This window comes from Phyllostomus discolor, chromosome 3 (assembly GCF_004126475.2).
Source record: "Phyllostomus discolor isolate MPI-MPIP mPhyDis1 chromosome 3, mPhyDis1.pri.v3, whole genome shotgun sequence".
Lineage (NCBI taxonomy): Eukaryota > Metazoa > Chordata > Mammalia > Chiroptera > Phyllostomidae > Phyllostomus > Phyllostomus discolor.
The window spans coordinates 158,550,157-158,568,538 of record NC_040905.2 but is presented as its reverse complement, the minus strand read 5'-3'; the positions used below and the strand labels follow the sequence as shown (position 1 = coordinate 158,568,538).

Genomic DNA, 18,382 nt, shown 5'->3' with positions numbered 1-18,382 from the left:
AAATGATTACCCAGGAATAGATTTTTTAAATTCTCATGTTAGTAATTAGTAACATGTAAACATGTTTATATAACCTTAAGGCACATTTATTTTGTATATTACTATTAAGTATTCTCTTACAAAGTTTTTTCTCTTTTATTTAAATTTTGGCAAGGATACAGGTTAACTCATTGTGAGTAGGTAGGGCTGTGTTAGATAGTGAATTCACAGATATACAGGACAGTTACCCAGGTGGAAAGATACCAGCCCGAGTGCACTTTATTATAAAATTGCTAAGGGCAACAAGCCATATTGAAAGAAGAAATGAAGACACACCATATTTTTCAAAAGCAGGTGACATTATAAAGTGATCTGATAATAAAGTACAAAAATTTCCTGCAGCAATAAAAGCACTATGCATTTCCCATACCAAAATGTAGCAGTCTAGCGATGAAAAAAATATTTTTCCCATAGTCACTCTTTCAGAAAAATATATTTGAGACCTCAGGAAAAAGACTTCGTAAAATACTGTCATTTTTATTATTCTTCTATAAAATACTCAAACAAAATACCCAGTACGGATATCAAAAGAAGTTTAAAGCTTTTAAAACCTACTTGCAAATGAGATGTATCAATAGTAACCTCCTCAAAACCAAATTTTCTAGAGATGGATTGTAATATTAAATGAATGGCCTACACAACAAGAAAAGGAAATGATGAGTAATAACATCAACCGAACTTTTCTGCTGGATTCAGGCATAATCGTAGAGGCGTTTTGAAATACAGATTTTTATGTACCAAGGTAGGGAGGTAGCCAGGTATAGACATGAGTGTCACACCTGGTAAGCTAACAGGAAGTGGGGCTGGCAGACAGAGAGGACAGTGTGTGCTGGGAGGGGCAGAGAGGAGAGAAACCTAAATATCACTTTGTGGGGGATCAAATCCCAAATTAACATCCCAACTATTTAGGAATTTCTGCATTTTTTTTTGTATGCCCAGTGATGTTTCCATTGCAAACTGAATATAGTAAGCCTTTCTTTTATTACGTTCCCTCCCTTAATATTTTAATCCTAGATTTATATGTGTTAGATTAAATATAATTAGATTAGATTAGGTAGATTAAATATGATAATATTACCTTGTGAAACATTCTTTAAAAGTGGTACTTTAAGAAAACATGCTAACATCCTCCCACAGGAATTGTCACTAGAGCAAAAACTACTCATGGTGTAAATCTTCATCATTTTTAAACTTCACATTGGTGGATCCATCCTATACATAAATATGGTGCACACAGGTCATACAAAAACATGGTATATGCTTTTTTATATATATGTACATATATATGTATGTATTTATATTTACATGTAGTTATCTATACTTTATATATATATATATATATATATATATATCTACTATGCAATTAAGGAACTAAATATGTTGCAAAAAACAAACTTAGAAAATTTTTAAAATGAGATGAAAATAAACAGCAATAGATGTTCCATAAATTTTTCCTAGGCCACACAAATCACTGGAGGTCTACTGCCCTAGATATTCTGCAATTTGGATTTTTTCACCTCTGTTCCAGGTGACAATAGATCAAAAGAGAGCAGTTCCCACCAACCCCCTTCTGGAGTTAAACACGTGCTATAATCACCAAATGTTAAAGGCTCTATGTGACAGCTAATGTCAGCGTGATGTAACACCCAGAGGAGAAAAGACTTTGTTGTTTTTTTTTGAGATTTGCATACAATGCCCTCATTTTATAATTGCAAACAATGTACACTAAGATAGAATAACTTTACACATCAACTGTGGTTTTGTTTGAAAAATGAATTCCTTCATTCTTTTGCTCCATGAACATTTTTTTATCCTCACTCAGGACATTTTTTCATTGCTTTTTAGAGAGGGAGGAAGAGAGAGAGAGAAACATTGATGTGTGAGAGAAATATCGATTGGCTGCCTCTCACATGCGCCCAGACCAGGGATTATATGTGCCCATGTGATCTGGGATCAAACCCACACAACTTTTCAGCTACGGGATGACACTCCAACCAACTGAACCACACTGCCCAGGGCTCAGTGAATATTCTTGAATAACAGGCACAGCAAAAGGTACAGGAGACCCAGCAATGTACAAACAACAAGGTCCCTGACACATTCTAGTGTGAGGAGACAGCAAAACGCCAAGTTATTAACAAAAAAAAGAAAGTTAACTAGTAGTACTATAAAGGAAATAAGGTACTTAATAAAAAATACTTGGTCTGTGGGAGGCTTTGGATGGGTTGACAGGGAAAAGCCCTGAAGAATGAGGTGGGACCTGAACCTGAGAGACTATACAATCTACAGAATAACTTTCCAGGCTAAGGGACAGACTGCCCAGGGCAGAAGCTCAGAGGCGAGTGAGCCAGGTGTGTCTGGAACCCAGTGAGCCAGGCAGAGAGCGCCATGTGGTAGGCTAGGAAAACAGGATGGACCGAGGTTGCACAAGGCCTGTAGGGCCCATTGGCAAGACTGTATTTCATGTGAAATGCAACAGGAAGACACTGGCAGGCTTTATGCTATGGCATGACATGGTCTGATTTATACTTAGATGACTTCTCCAGAGGCTGTGCACCAACAGTTTTAAAAATGCAATTCTCCCTCCATCACCCACCCTGCTCCAAGTCTCATCGAGACTTTCAATCCACTTATTTAGATACGACCATCGTTCTCCATTGTCAAGTCTTCAACCCTTTATGAAAGTCTCTGAGTTTCATTTTCAAGAATCCTATGGTCATCTCCCCTCCTCAAATCTGTTTAAACCAATCAGAAATGATGTGTTGCCTTTTAATGTTTCAAACGGCCGTTCTCTGTTCCTATACAGCAGCAGGCCCTAGAACACAGAAAGGATTTTCCTTTTTATACCCCATGGCTCTCCCACAGAGAAGTTTAACACACTTTATAATTTGCACTTGAAAAGTAAGTACCGAATGCTAGTTCTCATTTGTGTGCCTGAAAACTAAGAGGGGGAGAAATCTGCTTTCATGTAAAAAGAAACGTTGGAAATACCAGTTCTCTGTGGTCATACTTTTAAATCTGTGATCCCAGGTAGGCTTTCTACACACACATTTTTAAAAAAGGTTTAAGTTTGGTACATCAAAGTCTCGTTTTGACCCTTTTAAACCTTGTAATGTTAGCAGTGATACTAATACCCAATAGAACACTAGTATTCAGACTATTAGGAAAAAATGGCCTTGCCAATAACTCAAATATCCTTTCTTTCAGGGTTTAGCAGCCAGGTCCTGCTGTGAGTCAATTGCTGGCAAGCTTCCAAAATTAGCGTTTCAGTCTTAGTTATCTTTTACGTTTCATCCCTTCATCTGCGCTCCAGGACTTCCTCCATTATTAAAGCAGGGCTTTTAACAGCCCAACAGGAAGTCATTTAATTCCTTACTTTTTCTTATTAGTTAGCTAAATAGACTTAAAATACCAGTACTTAACCTCTATCTTAAAAGTACACGATAAAGCACTCCTGTGTTGTATGGGGTGGGGAGGGCTTAGAAGCTGTCCAAACAATGTCACCTCACTCTGCACCTCAAAAAAGAAGTCTATTGCCCCCTCTGGTTGGGCTTCCACTTGCCTTGGGCCAGCTGTGTGTGTTCTGAGATGACCCTCGAGAAACCCAAGAAACTCAGGAACCAGCTTTTGCATGTTCTCTTCCACTTACTGATCTGGGGTCCCCGGTCACCACCATCATTTAAATAAGCCCAAGCTAGTCTGGTGGCAAGGCTGAAGGACTCAGCTAAATCATCTCAGACCAGTCATTCCCAAAGGACTGGCAGTGAACCACAGACCCATGGATAAGCCCAGAGAAGATCAGCCGAGTGTGGCCCATGACAGCAGAACCCCCTAGCTGAGCCCAGACCGAACTTCCAACCTAGAGCACTGTGTGATAAATAAATGTGTGTTGGGTTAAGTTACTAAGTTTTTAGATGGTCTGGTATACAGCCAAAGGTAATAATGACATCAAGGGTTTAAACAGTTAACTAATCAACTGAAAAAATAAAAATTTTTAAATGCATGTTTTCTTTAGTACCTTTTCCCACTTTAAATATTCAGGCAACTTGGCTTCTGATGGCTGCATCTGAATTAACATGGTCCTCTTGACAAGAATCAACTAGAAAATCACTGTCATTAACTTTCTTTTTTTTTTTCTGTATAACTTTTTATTTATTTTTTATTTTTTAACATTTTTTTTATTTCATTCATTGTTCAAGTACAGTTTTCTCCCCCCTACTCCCGTTCCAGCCCCTGTCATTAACTTTCTGATTTATTAAGTAATGTACTGTTCTATGATTTAAGAAAATCAGTAAACTGAAACTTTTTGTGCCTGTTTCCCCCTTAATTCAATTATACACACTTTCTTACACATAGCACAGAGAGTAAAACTGTCCTAAAGTGTTTAACCATTGGCTAAAACCACGTTGCAAGACGTTCCTTGCTGATAATGTCACTGAAGAGACATAGTGTCTGAGATCTCAAAGGATCTCACGAAGAGTACTGACAGGCAGTAGTTAGCATATTTTATCTCCACAGATGCTGTTTTCCTCAAGTAGTTTCTGCCTAGGGATGAAGCCCACAGTGCAAGTTAGTTGAATAATCTAAAAGCAGGGAAGTTTTTACTCAAACTATTTGAAGGAATAACATTTTGAGCAGTCCAGGTGTGCTCCTCAGGACAATTTATGACAGCACACTGGACATGTCTATCCTCAGATAGGAGCTAGTGAACCTGACTTTTACTAGAATGTATAAAAAAGTGAGAAGGTATGATGAACAAAATTAATAACCGAATTAACAAAGTTGCTAAATATATAATATTAAAAATCACCTGTATTATTCAAAGCAATGAAAAATAAACATTTTTAAATGTGCTATTCACAACATCAAAAGTATTTCAAAAATCTAGAACAAATGTAACCAAAGTTGACAAGATCTCTATAGAAAATTGCATAGCCCTAGTGCCCAGCACTAGCAGAGCTCTGCCTCTAGCCTCTCCTCAGACAAGAGCAGTGACCTCACTTCCTGACAAGCCAGCTGTGACCTCACTTCCTGCTAACGGCCCAGCAGAACTTGGAACCCTGGTAACAGGGCAGTTACATTAAAAAACTGCTCTATTCAGCTCACCTGGCTAGAGACATTTGCACGGATGGGCTGTTTTCCTGTTTTCTCCCAGGCCATGGCCTGAAAAGAGGCAGGAATGATACTATGTTCCTCTATGGCCGCCGCTGGGTCCATTCTCAGCCCAGATGCCTGTGGCCCTTTTCATGGGGGGACTCAGAGGTAACAAAGGGAGGCCTACGGTGGTTTTGTTCGGGTCAGGCCACCACTCCCATCCCACCTGAGCAGCCCTATGTATCCTCTCCATGTTTGTGCATGTAGGGCATGACCTGGAGCTTAAGGAAGCAGAAACCAAGGGTAAGAGGTTGGGGTGGTGGGTGGGATGGGGGTGGTGGGGTGGGATAGGGTGGAGGTACATGAGAGCTTATACATGGGGGTGGGGAGAGGTGGGGGCTAGATACTCAGGGAGCACCCCCAGAGGCTGGGCAGGAGCGAAGACAGGCCTCAGACCACCTGTGTGCTGGACTGACCGTGGGGAGGATGTTCTGGGGTGGGTCCAAGGCTGCAGCTTCTCTGGAAGGCCCTGGCTGTGTCCTGTCCTAGGTGGGGGAGCACATGGAAATGCAGGCACATGGGTGTCTTTCCTCCTCTCGCAACCCCAGCACCAGCCCAGGAGGCAGAGCCAGCTCCTGCTTCAACACCCATCATACATCCCGAGGAGCTCCATGCTGCGGCTGACCAGGAGGCTGCTCCAGACCTGGAGGGGTGTCTACCTCCAGTGGTTGTAACCTCCAGCAGCCACTCCAGCAGCAGCTCTGGAGCCAGGACCCAACTGTGCAGCATCTCGTGACCTGACTGAGGTCCCACCACCCCTGCCTGAAGAGCCCTCTCTTGAACCTGCACTGGCTCCTGCCGCAGAGGAGGAGCCACCTCAGGAAGATGCATCAGGGCCAGCTCTTGAGCCACCTGTTGAACCTGCTCTTCCTCTCCCCCTAGAGGACTCCGTTCTACCCCCTCCCTTGACTTTTTCCATGGTGTAATTCATTTTAAGTAATAAATAAAAGCTATTGTTTACACTGTAAATTGTGTCATTGCTGAGCATTACATACATTCACAATGCTGTGCAAGCCTCACCCCCACTCTCTAGTTGCAGGATGTTCCATCACCACAAAAGGAAACCCTGAACCAGAGTACCCACTCCAGTCCCCAAGCTTCTGGGAATCGCTGATCTGTTTTCTACCTGTGCTCCTTTACCTTTTCTGGGCATTTCCTATCAATGGAATGTAATAATAGATGCCTTTTTGTGTTTGCTCACCAATTTTTTTTTTATAAGAAAGGGAAACCCCAAATACATTTGAGATCAGAAAGAAAAGAAGTTCTTTCAGTAAGTGTGTGTGTGATCTCCTGGTAGAACCCACTGTGCCAAGTGGGACCCCGGAGCCAGAAGTCAGTCAGCAAACAACTGGCTCTTTCAGTATCCAAAACACAAACGACAAAAACTCAGAAATCTGGAAAAATGAACCACAAGGTAGGGGGACAACTATAATAGCATAAAAAATAAATACAATAAAAAAGAAACTCTTAGATCACACATTATATAACAGATTATACATGCACTCCTCAGTTCAATTACATTTCTCTATTTAAAAGAATACATTGCTGGACTTCTGGTCAAGATGCCCATGGAGGTAAACATGGCTTGCCTCCTTGTACAATCACATAAAAATTACAAATGAACTATAAAACAACCATCATTCAGAACCAGCAGAAATCATGCTGAATGGAAGTCCTACAACTATGGAATTAAAGAAGAAATTACATTGAGTCTGGTAGGAGTGGCAGAAATGCAAAATGGGAAGGTATCACACCCACATGTGGTGGATAAAAATAGGAAGGAACAATTCAGGAGCAAAGGGTCCCAGCCCCACACCAATCTCCCCAGTTCAGGGCTCCAGTGCAAGGAAGAGTAGTCCCCATAACTTCTGGCTGTAAAACCCTGCAGGGATTAAGGCTATGTAAGATACAAACTGCTAGACTCCCTGGCAGTTCCTCTTAAAGGGCCCATACACAAACTTATTCAGGCTCACTCCCTCTGAGCTCCAGCACAAGGACAGCAGATTGAAAGTCACCAGAGTCATACAGGAAGGAACTGAATTGACTGGCATCAGTGTGAGAACTGCAGGGCAGCTTTCTCACAGACAGAAGCTCTGGCAGAGACCACCATACATTTTCTGAGGCCTCCCTCCACACAGCCACAGAGCAGGCAGGTAGGTGCTATACCTGAGACTCCATCAATCTGGCTCAGATTATTTGCCCAGCCCTTGACGCCTCGATACATCCAACTATCAGGCCCACCCATGCTATTTCCAGTGACTTTCCATATGAATGGCTTGCCTTGGCCTAGGCTTTAGATCACAGGTAGCAAACACAAGGCCTGTGGGCCAAATCCAACCCTCCACCTTGTTTTATCTAGCCTGACACCTTGTTTCTACCTGGTGGCAGTGCCAAGATCCTTGCCCCTAGTTAAGGAGTGGTTACATTTATACAGCCGTAAAATTACATTTGGCCCTTTGAAGGCAACTGTGAGGCTGATGTGGCCCCCGGTGAAAATGTGTTTGACACCCCTGCTTTGGATTGTCTTAAATTCTCTCAAACAAGCAGCATCTGGCTTCAGAGAGCCCTGTAACTCTCATTAAATTGATCCTAGGCCTGCCACTGGCAACAGCTGGCCTCAGATCACAGCCTAGCCTCCCCTCCAAGCCCACAAGTAGCAAGCCATCCACAGGTCACTTTTTAGCTTATACTGTCTGACTCTAGACAGAATATAGTCAGTGGCTGACCTTGGACATGCCAACATAAATGAAGGCTCAACTACAGCAAGAGCATGTACACAGCCCACACAGTAGGTGCACCTCAAGTACCTAGCTTGGGTGATAAGGGTGGCTATGCTACAGTACCCTACAGGGCACCTACTACATCAGGCCACTCTACCCAGCCTGGGGCATATAGTAGCTCTACCTAACACATAGAAACATGCACGGGGAGGCTGCCAAAATCAGAAGACAAAGAAACATGGCCCAAATCAAAGAACAGAACAAATTCAAGTGAAAGAACTAAACAAATGGACAAAGAAGCTACTAGTACAGAGTTCAAAGTACTGGTTATAGGGGTGTTCAAGGAACTTAGTGGGGACCTCAACAGCATAAAAAAGACCTAGTCAGAAACAAATGACACACTAATTAAAATAAAGAACAATTTACAGGTAACAAACAGTAGAGTGGATGAAGCCAAGAATCAAATCAGCAATTTGGAACATAAGGAATCAAAAACTAACCCATCAGAACAGCGAGAAGAGAAAGAATCCAAACAAATGAAGATAGTGTAACAAGACTCTGGGATAACAAGTGTGCCAACCTTCAAATCATGGGGGTGCCACAAGGAGGAAAGAGAGCAAGACATTGGAAACCTGTTTGAAAAAATAATGACAGAAAACTTTCCTAACTTGGTGAAGGAAATAGATATACAAATCTAGGAAACACAGAGAGTTCCAAACAAGATGAACCCAAAGAGGCCCACACAAAGGCACATCATAATTAAAATGCCAGAGGTTAAAGACAAAGAGAGAATCTTGAAAGCAGCAAGAGAGAAGCAGTTAATTACGTAGAAGGGAGATCCCGTAAGACTTTTGGCTGGTTTCTAAAAAGGAAATTTGAAAGCTAGAAGAGATTGGCAAGAAATATTCAAAGTGATGAAAAGCAAGGACATACAACCAAGATTACTCTACCCAGCAAAGCTGTCATTTAGAAATGAAGGGCAGATAAACAGTTTCTCAGAGAAGAAAAAGGTCAAGGAGTTCATTACCAATAAACCAGCATAACATGAAATGTTAAAGGGTCTTCTTTAAGAAGAAGAAAAAAATATGGACAATAAAGGCAACAAATACACACCTATCAACATTTGATTCTAAAAAAATAAGCAGAACAGAAGCAGAATCATAGATACAGAGAACATTTTGATGGTTTTCAGATGGGAGGGGTGTTGGGAGGTGGGTAAAAGAGGCGAAGGGATTGAGAAGTGGCCATGGAGATATAAAGTACACCATAGGAAATTGAGTAGCCAAAGAATGTATATGCATAACCCATGGACATGGACAATGGTGTGAGGATTGCCTGAGGGAGTGCGTAGCAGACTGGGTAGAGGGAGGCAAAGGAGGAAAAATTGGGACAATTGTAAGAGCATAAGCATTAAAATATAATTTAAAAAAGAAAATACATTGCTGAAACTAATGTGCAAATGGCTGATAGCTTTATAAAAATATAATTATAATATAAAGCCATTTAGAAATTAAAAAAAAAAACAAGATGCAAAGCATTACTAAAACCCTAGGCCAGAGAAATGTTTAGCATCCTTATAGTGCAGCAAAATCTCAAGAGAAGGTATTTTCTAAAGGGGCACAGGGCAAGCACAGGCACTTCCAACAAGAGGCAGTGCACATGCCTCTACATGCAGAGATGGCTGCCCTCCCCAAAAGGGACACATGCACAGTCAACACTGGGGAGCGAGCACCATCGATATCAGATTGGTAGGATTCTGGTCTGGTGGTGACCAGCCCTGGAGACAGAGTGAGGAAACAGAGGGTGCAGCAGATTCCCCTGGAGAAGGAGAAAGGCGCCTCCTCTGGGAGAACAGTGTGCAGGACCCAAAGGTCCACAGATGCACATTCTCACCTGGTAGTGCTTATCCTAGCAGGTTACCCCACAGAAATTCTTGCACAATTGTTCAAAAAGGCATTGTCAACACTACTCATCACAGCACTGATATAATTGCCAGGAACTGGAAAAACACTAATGTCCATGGAGAGGGGATGGGATCCACCAGTCCCGGTCCACACAGACAAGGGAAGCTCAGCTGCTAACGGGGGTGCAGGGATCTCTGCATGGCAACCGGTAAAGACCTCAGGGGTCCTCTCATGTGAGACATGTGGACCAACCATGTGCATCCAGGATCCTGCCTGTCAGACCACATACATGTGGTTTCAACAGGCAGGCACACATCTGTGAAAATGAGTCTGCATGTAAGAGAGACAAATGAATGAGAGAGGCGGAGCCTGAAAGACACCCACAAGGCCACACATGATGGTCACCTCTGAAGTGACACTTGCAAATCTCTTATCTTCTCCTTGAGGTGATGTCTAAATTTTTCATAATGCATGTGTGACTTTGATAGTCCTAAAAATATTAAAGTCACATGTTCAATGTTACCCATTCATCACTCATCTATTCAGTAAAGAACATTAATTATTTTTCATTTACAAAGAATTTAGGGCAAGAAAATATCATAATACAATAAGTTCTAAAGCAATTCAGAATCAAGTAAAGAACAAAGTCCTTCCAATGGAAAGAGCCCTGACAGGGGGTACTCATCATTCCAGTACATTCCCTCTGTGCCCCCATGGTGTCAGCATGTGCACATGTGTGTACCTGTGTCCCCACACTTGTGTGTGTGTGTGCCTGTTTGTGTTCACTGGTGTGTGTGTGCACTTGCAGATGTTGTGCAGGGAGGATTCCCAGGTGTGTGCCCTTCTGGAACCCCATTTCCACAAGGGCAGAAACTGCCAGTCAGCCCTCTTCCTCCTTGGCATTATCTGTGTTCCCACATCAGAATTTCTGGGGCCCCTAACTGTGTGGAACAAGAGCCATTTCCAATTTTTTACTCCATTCATTGTGTTAAAGAGAACATCAGCATTCATAAATCTTTTTATACATAGGAAATGCCTCTAGATGTGGAAATTCTTGGTCTAATGTAAGTTAACATGATTTTCAAGTGCTGGGGCAGCTCCCTACATCTGAGGTCACCTTGTCCACTGGGAGCCTTGTTTGGGAAAGCAGGCGGGCCAAGACCTGGGCTGAGTCCTCAGGGAGGGAGGGAGGAAGAGGGGCTGGAGTAAAGGAGACGAAGGTACCTGGGAATGACAGGTCCAGCTGGAAGGTCCCATCCATCCTGGCACTGTCCTGCCCCATGACCTGTCGCATGTTCTGTTCCTCAGCCCCACCCCTAGCCCACACCAGCCCCACCGTGCTCCACAAGTTACCTGAGCTGAGTGGCCTGGCCCTGCCATCCAGCACACCAGAGTGTGGGCCTGCACATTCTGGCCTGCTGCCTCTCCCTCCAGTTGCAGAGCCCCTTCCTCTCTAACAGCAAAGCAGTTCTAGGGAGGCTTGGCCAGCCACAGGGAACACCATGAGCAAACTCTGTCTAGGTGAAATGCTCAGTTGCAACAGCAGGACCCACCTGAACCTGGGTGAGCAGAACAGATCTTAAAAGGGACCTCAGGGAAGGTGCCAGAAACTCAGGGCATCAGGCTTGAGGCTTTGGGACAGGCCACAGCACCCAATCCACAAAAGTCCTCCAGCAGTGACCTCTGCCCCAGCCCTGTGCCAGCCCCACCCCCCCGCCGCCCTCATACCTAGCACCTGTGAGTGGGGCTCTGCTCAGTGGGGATGAAGGTGAGAGCCCTCATCTCCTTCAAATTCAGGTCAGGTGAGTCCACTTGGTCTGAGGAGGCCATGTGAGGTCACAGTCAGTGACATATCTTTCATCTACCCAGAAATGGGACCCCCTCCCCTCAGCAGAGAACATAGATCCTAGAGGTGTCAGCAGGCTCTCCCTGGAGAGCCCCTGAGGGTAGGAAGAACAGGAAAGAGGGGGCAGGAGGACATATTTGTGGGTACCAATCTTCTAACTAATTTTAAGATAAGCCACAGACTCAGAGAAGTTGTTTGCAAACACATGTCTGATAAAGAACTAGTATCCAAATATGTAATAAAAAAAACTTAAACCTCAACAATAAGAAAACAGACAACCCAATTAAAAATTGGGCATAAGGTCTGGACAGGCACCTCACCACAGAAGACACACAGATGGCAGGGGATGCAAGATGGTGGCGGGGAAGGTGGAAGGTACACACCTCCCAGGACCAAACTGGAATTACAACTAAAATATAGAACAATCAATCTGAATAACCAACTGAAGACTAGCTGAGGAGAAGTCTTATAACCAAGTAATACAGAAGAAGCCATATCCAGACTGGTAGGAAGGACAGAGATGCAAAAAGGGCTGACCCTGTCCACTTGTGAGATGGTAGAGACTTCCCAGATACAAAAGTTTCCCCAAGGAGCAAGGAGTCTCAACCCCGTGCTGGGTTCCCCAGTCCAGAGCAACGGAGCAAGGAAGAGACACCCACATAACATCTGGCTATGAGAGATGAGGGTAGGAGGTGGGGGCTTTGAGGAGTCTAGTAGAAAACCAAGTGCCCTCTTAAAGGGCCAGCACACAAATCTTGTTTGCAGGCACACACCCCAAGCTCCAGCCGAGGGATGGCAGGTCAGAGCCAACTGGAATATACAAGGAGAGAGCTGAAGGGACAGCTGCCAAAGTCCCTGTGCTGAGTCCATCTCCCACTCTGCCCAAAGACACCATCTTTCCTGGGCTGAGCATTCCACTCATAGGGCATCAGCCAAGGGGAATTCACTAGCCCCACACTCCTGACTTCCTCTGGCCCTGTCCTGCCAACCTGACACCCTGAGGCGTAGACTTCTGGCTGTGGCCAACCTGGGCCCACTTTCTTACAGACTTTCTTGGAAGGCTCTTGAGGAGGTCTGGGAAGACACAGGGTGGTGAAGATGCACAGGTAGAGACTGTTTTGTGGCTATGGGTAAGGACCATTTTTCCCTCACATACCTTACCAGAACCATCATTCCTATGCAGAACCCTCCCAACACATGGGCAAATCTTAATCTGCTTTAGTCTCATGAACTCTGCTGACCTCACCCTGATGACTCCAATACCCCATCCCACCTCAAAGGTTCACAGCCCTCAAACAAGTAGAGGCTGGCCTTAGTGTACTCAGAGACTTTTGCTGAGTGGCCTCAGGCCGAGAATGTTCACCAAGTTTGATTGTGTGAACATTACTGGTGAACACCACTGGCCCCTACCTGGTAACTTACTGAGAACCTATTCACATAATGTGTGTACTGCCAGAGGCTCTTTCAGTGACTGAACCTACAAGGCAGGCAGCAAGCACAAGCAGATCTTGGAGTGACTTGTGCCTTTTGCTGATCTGCCTGCAGTCTGAATACTGGTATTCAGAAGTTGGCATTAATTTGCAACTTGGACCCTCCCAACCTACCCAGCAGAAGCAGCCAGAATTTTAAAAGATGAAGATAGTCTGAGGGACCTCTGGGGCAATGTCAAGTGTAACAATATCTGCATGATAGGAGTACCACAAGTACAAGAGAGAGGGTGAGAGGTTGAAGACCCATTTGTAGAAATAATGAACACTCCCCAAATCTGGTGGAAAAAGTAGACATAAAAGTCCAGGAATCACAGAGATCCCCAATCAGATGAACCTGAAGAAGAAAACACCATGACACAACATAATTAAAATGTTAAAGGTGAAAAAAAAAAGACATCATCTTAAAAATGGCAAGAGAAAGACAGTTACCTACAAGGGAGTTCTCATAAGATAGTCAGCTGATTCCTCAACAGCAACATTTCAGACCAGAACAAATTGGCATGAAATATTCAAAGTGATAAAGACCAAGACTATTGAGCAAGACTATCATTTAAAACTTAAAGAGAAATGAAGAGCTTGCCAGACATTAAAAAGCTAAATAAGTTTGCTAACAGTATTACAACAAATGTTAAACTTTTTAAATAAGAAACAACAGAATTAGAAAGAAAATGGCAATAAATGTGTACCCATTAAAAAAAGACTTTAGCCCTGGCTGGCGTAGCTCAGTGGATTGAGCTCGGGCTGCGAACCAAAGTGTTGCAGGTTCGATTCCCAGTCAGGGTACATTCCTGGGTTGCAGGCCATGACCTCCAGCAGCCACACATTGATGTTTCTCTCTCTCTTTCTCCCTCCCTTCCCTCTCTAAAAATAAATAAATAAAATCTTTAAAAAAGACTTTAAATATAAATACATTAAACTCTCCACTTAAAAGATATAGGATAGCTGGACCATGCCCAGGTAAGTTAGTTAGATAAAATATCATCCAATACACCATGGTTGCAGGTTTGATCTCTGGTCAAAAACACATACAAGAAGCAATCAATGAATACATAAATAAGTGGAACAACAAATCTATCTATCTATCTATCTATCTATCTATCTATCTATCGTATTCTCTGTCTCTAACAACAAAAAGGCACAGGGTAGCAGAATGGAAAAGAAAACAAGACCCCTATATTTGCTGTCTACCACACACCTACCTTAGAACAAAAGACACACACAGACTGTAAGAGAAGGGCTAGAAAAAGATATTTCCTTCAAATGGAAAAAGAAAAAAAAAAGCTGGAGTAGCAATATTTATATCAGACAAAAAGGCTTTAAAACAAAGACTAAAATAAAAGACAAAGAGGGACATAAAGGGATCGATCCAAGCAGAGGAGATAACTGTTATAAACATCTATACACCCAACACAGGAGCACCTAAATATATAAAGTAAATCTAGATGGACATAAAGGGAGAGGTTGACAGTAATACAATCATAGTGGGGAATTTTCACACATCATTGACATCAATGGCTAGATCTTCCAAGACAGAAAATCAACCAAGAAAAAGTGGCTTGAAATAATATACTAGACCAATTGGAGTGAACTGATATTTTCAAAGCATTTCAACCCAAAGCAGCAGAATATAGTGAAATACAAAGGGTTATAAGAAAATATTTCAAACAACCATACATCAACATATTGGACAACCTGGGTGAAATGGATAAATTCCTAGAAATACACAATGTTCCAAAACTGTATCAGAAAGGATTAGAAATCCAAATAGACCAATTACAACTAATGAAATTGAAGAAGTAATCAAAAAATTCCCAGCCAACAAAGACCTAGACCAGATGGCTTATCAGTGAATTTTACCACACATTCAAAGAAGAACTAACACCTATCCTTCTCAAAGTATTCCAAAAAATTCAAGAGGTGGTAAGACTACCAAGCTTATTTTACAAGGCCAGCATTATCCTAATTTCAAAACCAGATAAAGAAACTACAAGGAAAGAAACTTATAGGGCAATATTCCTGATTTATACAGATGTTAAAATCCTCAACTAAATATTAGCAAACCAAAATCTGGAAATACATAAAAAAAGACTGTACCCATGATCAAGAGGGATTTATTTCTGGGACTCAATGTTGCTACAATATCCTCAAATGAATTAACAGAATATACTACATAAACAAAATGAAGGATAAAATTTATATGATCATATCAATAGGTACAGAAAAAAGGCATTTGGCAAAATCCAGCACCCTAATTTATGATGGAAAAAACAACTCTCAGCAAAGTGATAACAGAGGCAACATGCATCAATCCAATAAAGGCCACATATGACAAACCCACAGCAAACATCATACTCAGCAGAGAAAAACTAAAAGCATTTCCCTTAAGATCAGGAACAAGACAAGGGTGTCTGTTTTTACCACTCAACACAGTAATGGAAGTCCTCGCCACAGCAATCAGACAAGAAAAAGAAAAAAAAGTATCCAAAATGAAAAGGAAGAACTGAAATTGCCATTATTTGCAGATGGCATGATACTATATACAGAGAATCCTAAAGATTCCACCAAAAAACTACCAGCACTGATAAACGAATTCAGTCAAATAACAGGATACAATAAATATACAGAAATTGCTTGAATTTTTATATACCAATAATGACCTAACAGAAAGAGAAACTAAGAAAACAATCCCTATTTACAATTGCATAAAAATACCTAGGAATAAACTTAACCAAGGGAGTAAAAAACCTGTACATGGAAAATAATAAGACACTGAAGAAAGAAATGTAAGAAGATACAGATAAATGGAAGTACATACCATGTTCATGGATAGGAAGAATTAGCACATTAAAATGTCCACACTACCCAAAACAATCTATAGATTCAATGCAATTCCTATTAAAATACCAATGGCACTTTTATAGAACTGGAACAGAAAATCCAAAAATTTACATGGAAACACAAGAAAACCCAAATAACCACAACAATATTGAGAAAAAAGGACAAAGTCTGAGGTATCACACTACATGATATCAAACAATATTACAAGGGTATATTAATGAAAACAGTATGGTACAGAAATAAAAACAGACACATAGATCAAAGGAACAGAACCGAAAGCTCAGAAATACTCCATGCATATAAGGCCAATTAATATATAACTAAGGGTTAAGAACATAAGATGGGTAAAGATAGTCTCTTCAATAAATGATGCTGGAAAAACTGGACGGGTACATGAAAAAAAAAACTAGACTGCCTTCTTGTACCATATACGAAAATAAACTCAAAATGGATTAAAGACTTAAATCTAAGACTCAAAACACTACACCTCCTAGAAGAAAATATACACAGTAAAACTACTGAACATTTCTTAAAACAACATTTTTTTCTGATATATTTTCTTGGGCAAGGGAAACAAAAGAAAAAAATTAAAAATGGACTATATCAAACTAAAAATTTTTGCATAGCAAAGGAAAGCACCAGCAAAATGAAAAGACAATCTACTTAAGGAGAGAAGATACTGGCCAATGCCACATCCAATAGTGGTTAATATCCAAAATTTATAAAGAAATCATATAACTCATCACCAGGAAAAATAAACAATGCAATTTAAAAATGGTCAGAGGACCTGAAAAGACACATCTCCAAAGAGGATATACAGATGGTCTATAGATATATGAAAACATACTCAAGGTCATTGATCATCAGAGAAATGCAAATTAAAAACATGAGGTATCACCTCACACCTGTCAAAATGGTCAGCATCAATAAATCAACAAACCACAACCAGTGTTACAAACAATGTGGAGAAAAGGGAACCTTCATACACTGCAGTGTGGAGAGCGGTGGGGGGGTAATATAGCCTGGTGCAACCACTGTGAAAAACAACATTATGGAGTTTCCTCAAAAATTACAAATGGAACTGCCTTATGACTCAGTGGTCCCACTTCTGGGTACATATCCAAAGAAACCCAAAACAGTAATTCAAATGGATATATGCACCCCTGCGTTCAGTGCAGCATTATTTATAATAGCCAGCCTATAGAAGCGCCCAAGTGCCCAACAACAGAAGAGTGGATAAAACCGTGGTGGTACATATATACAATAGAATATTACTCTGACATAAAAAAATGAAAGAAATATTACCATTTGCAACAGCATGTATGGACCTAGAAAGTATTATGCTAAGTGAAATAATTCAGTCAGAGAAAGACAAATACTATATGATTTCCCTTATATGTGGAATCTAAAGAACAGAATAAACTAACCAAATAGAAACATACTCATAAATAACAAAGAACAGACTTGGTTTGCCAGAGCAGAAAACAGTCACAGGAATGTACTGCACAGCATAAGGAATATAGTCAATACTATTGCAGTAATTATGTGTGGTGTCAGGTGGGTACTGGAAATATCAGGGGGATCACTCTGTAAAGTATATGATTGTCTAACCACTATGCTGTATACCTGAAAACAATACAAAGTAATATAGACTGCCATTGAAAAATAAAATTTAAATTTAAAAAAATCAAGGTGCAAGGAAGATAAATGCATAGATGTAGGGTTTGCCAAAGAAAAGAAATTATTTAAAGATTACTAAGTCCTACCATTATAGTGGAAGAAGGAAAATGAGATTACAAAACGTTTGAGTTTTAAATATATTTGCAAAGTGGCCTAAGAGTGGAAACATGGTCCGTTATCGCTTACTTTGCTAGAAAGCTATAAACTACAGTCCCAGAGGCACCATTAACAGAATCACAGAGGGTTGGATACACAATTTAGGTGCATTAAAAATGCCTATTGGGTAAAAAAAACTAAATAAAAGTAGGTAGGGTGAATAAGACTGATGACTAAATCTGTTTTAAAGTCCTAAACTATAGAAGTTTAAGAAACATATATATTCATTCTGTTTATGATACATATTCTATGAATATATGTTCATTATTTCTATAATATATATTCTCTTTACAATATACATAAACCTTTATATTGTGTATATCTTTATAACAAAATTTATATAGGAATAATTTCCCTACTGAATTAAATATATCAATGTAATTCTCAATATTCTTTGTTCAGCATTCACTAGCATTATATCATATCAAGTCTCTATTGAGGCATGAGAGATTCAAGTTTAAACACTAAAACAAGAGTGACTTTCATATTACTTTTTTTCTGCTAAGAATACAAAATGATCCCTATTCTTGTTAGGATTTTATCAGTAAAACTGCA

The 18,382-nt window shown here is 41.0% G+C and overlaps 1 protein-coding gene across 19 annotated transcripts in view; it reads right to left on the bottom strand.

Moving 5' to 3' along the window:
- PTPRD (protein tyrosine phosphatase receptor type D) overlaps positions 1-18,382 on the bottom strand; it is a 1,502,332-nt gene that overhangs the window by 412,132 nt on the left and 1,071,818 nt on the right. The window lies entirely within an intron of this gene.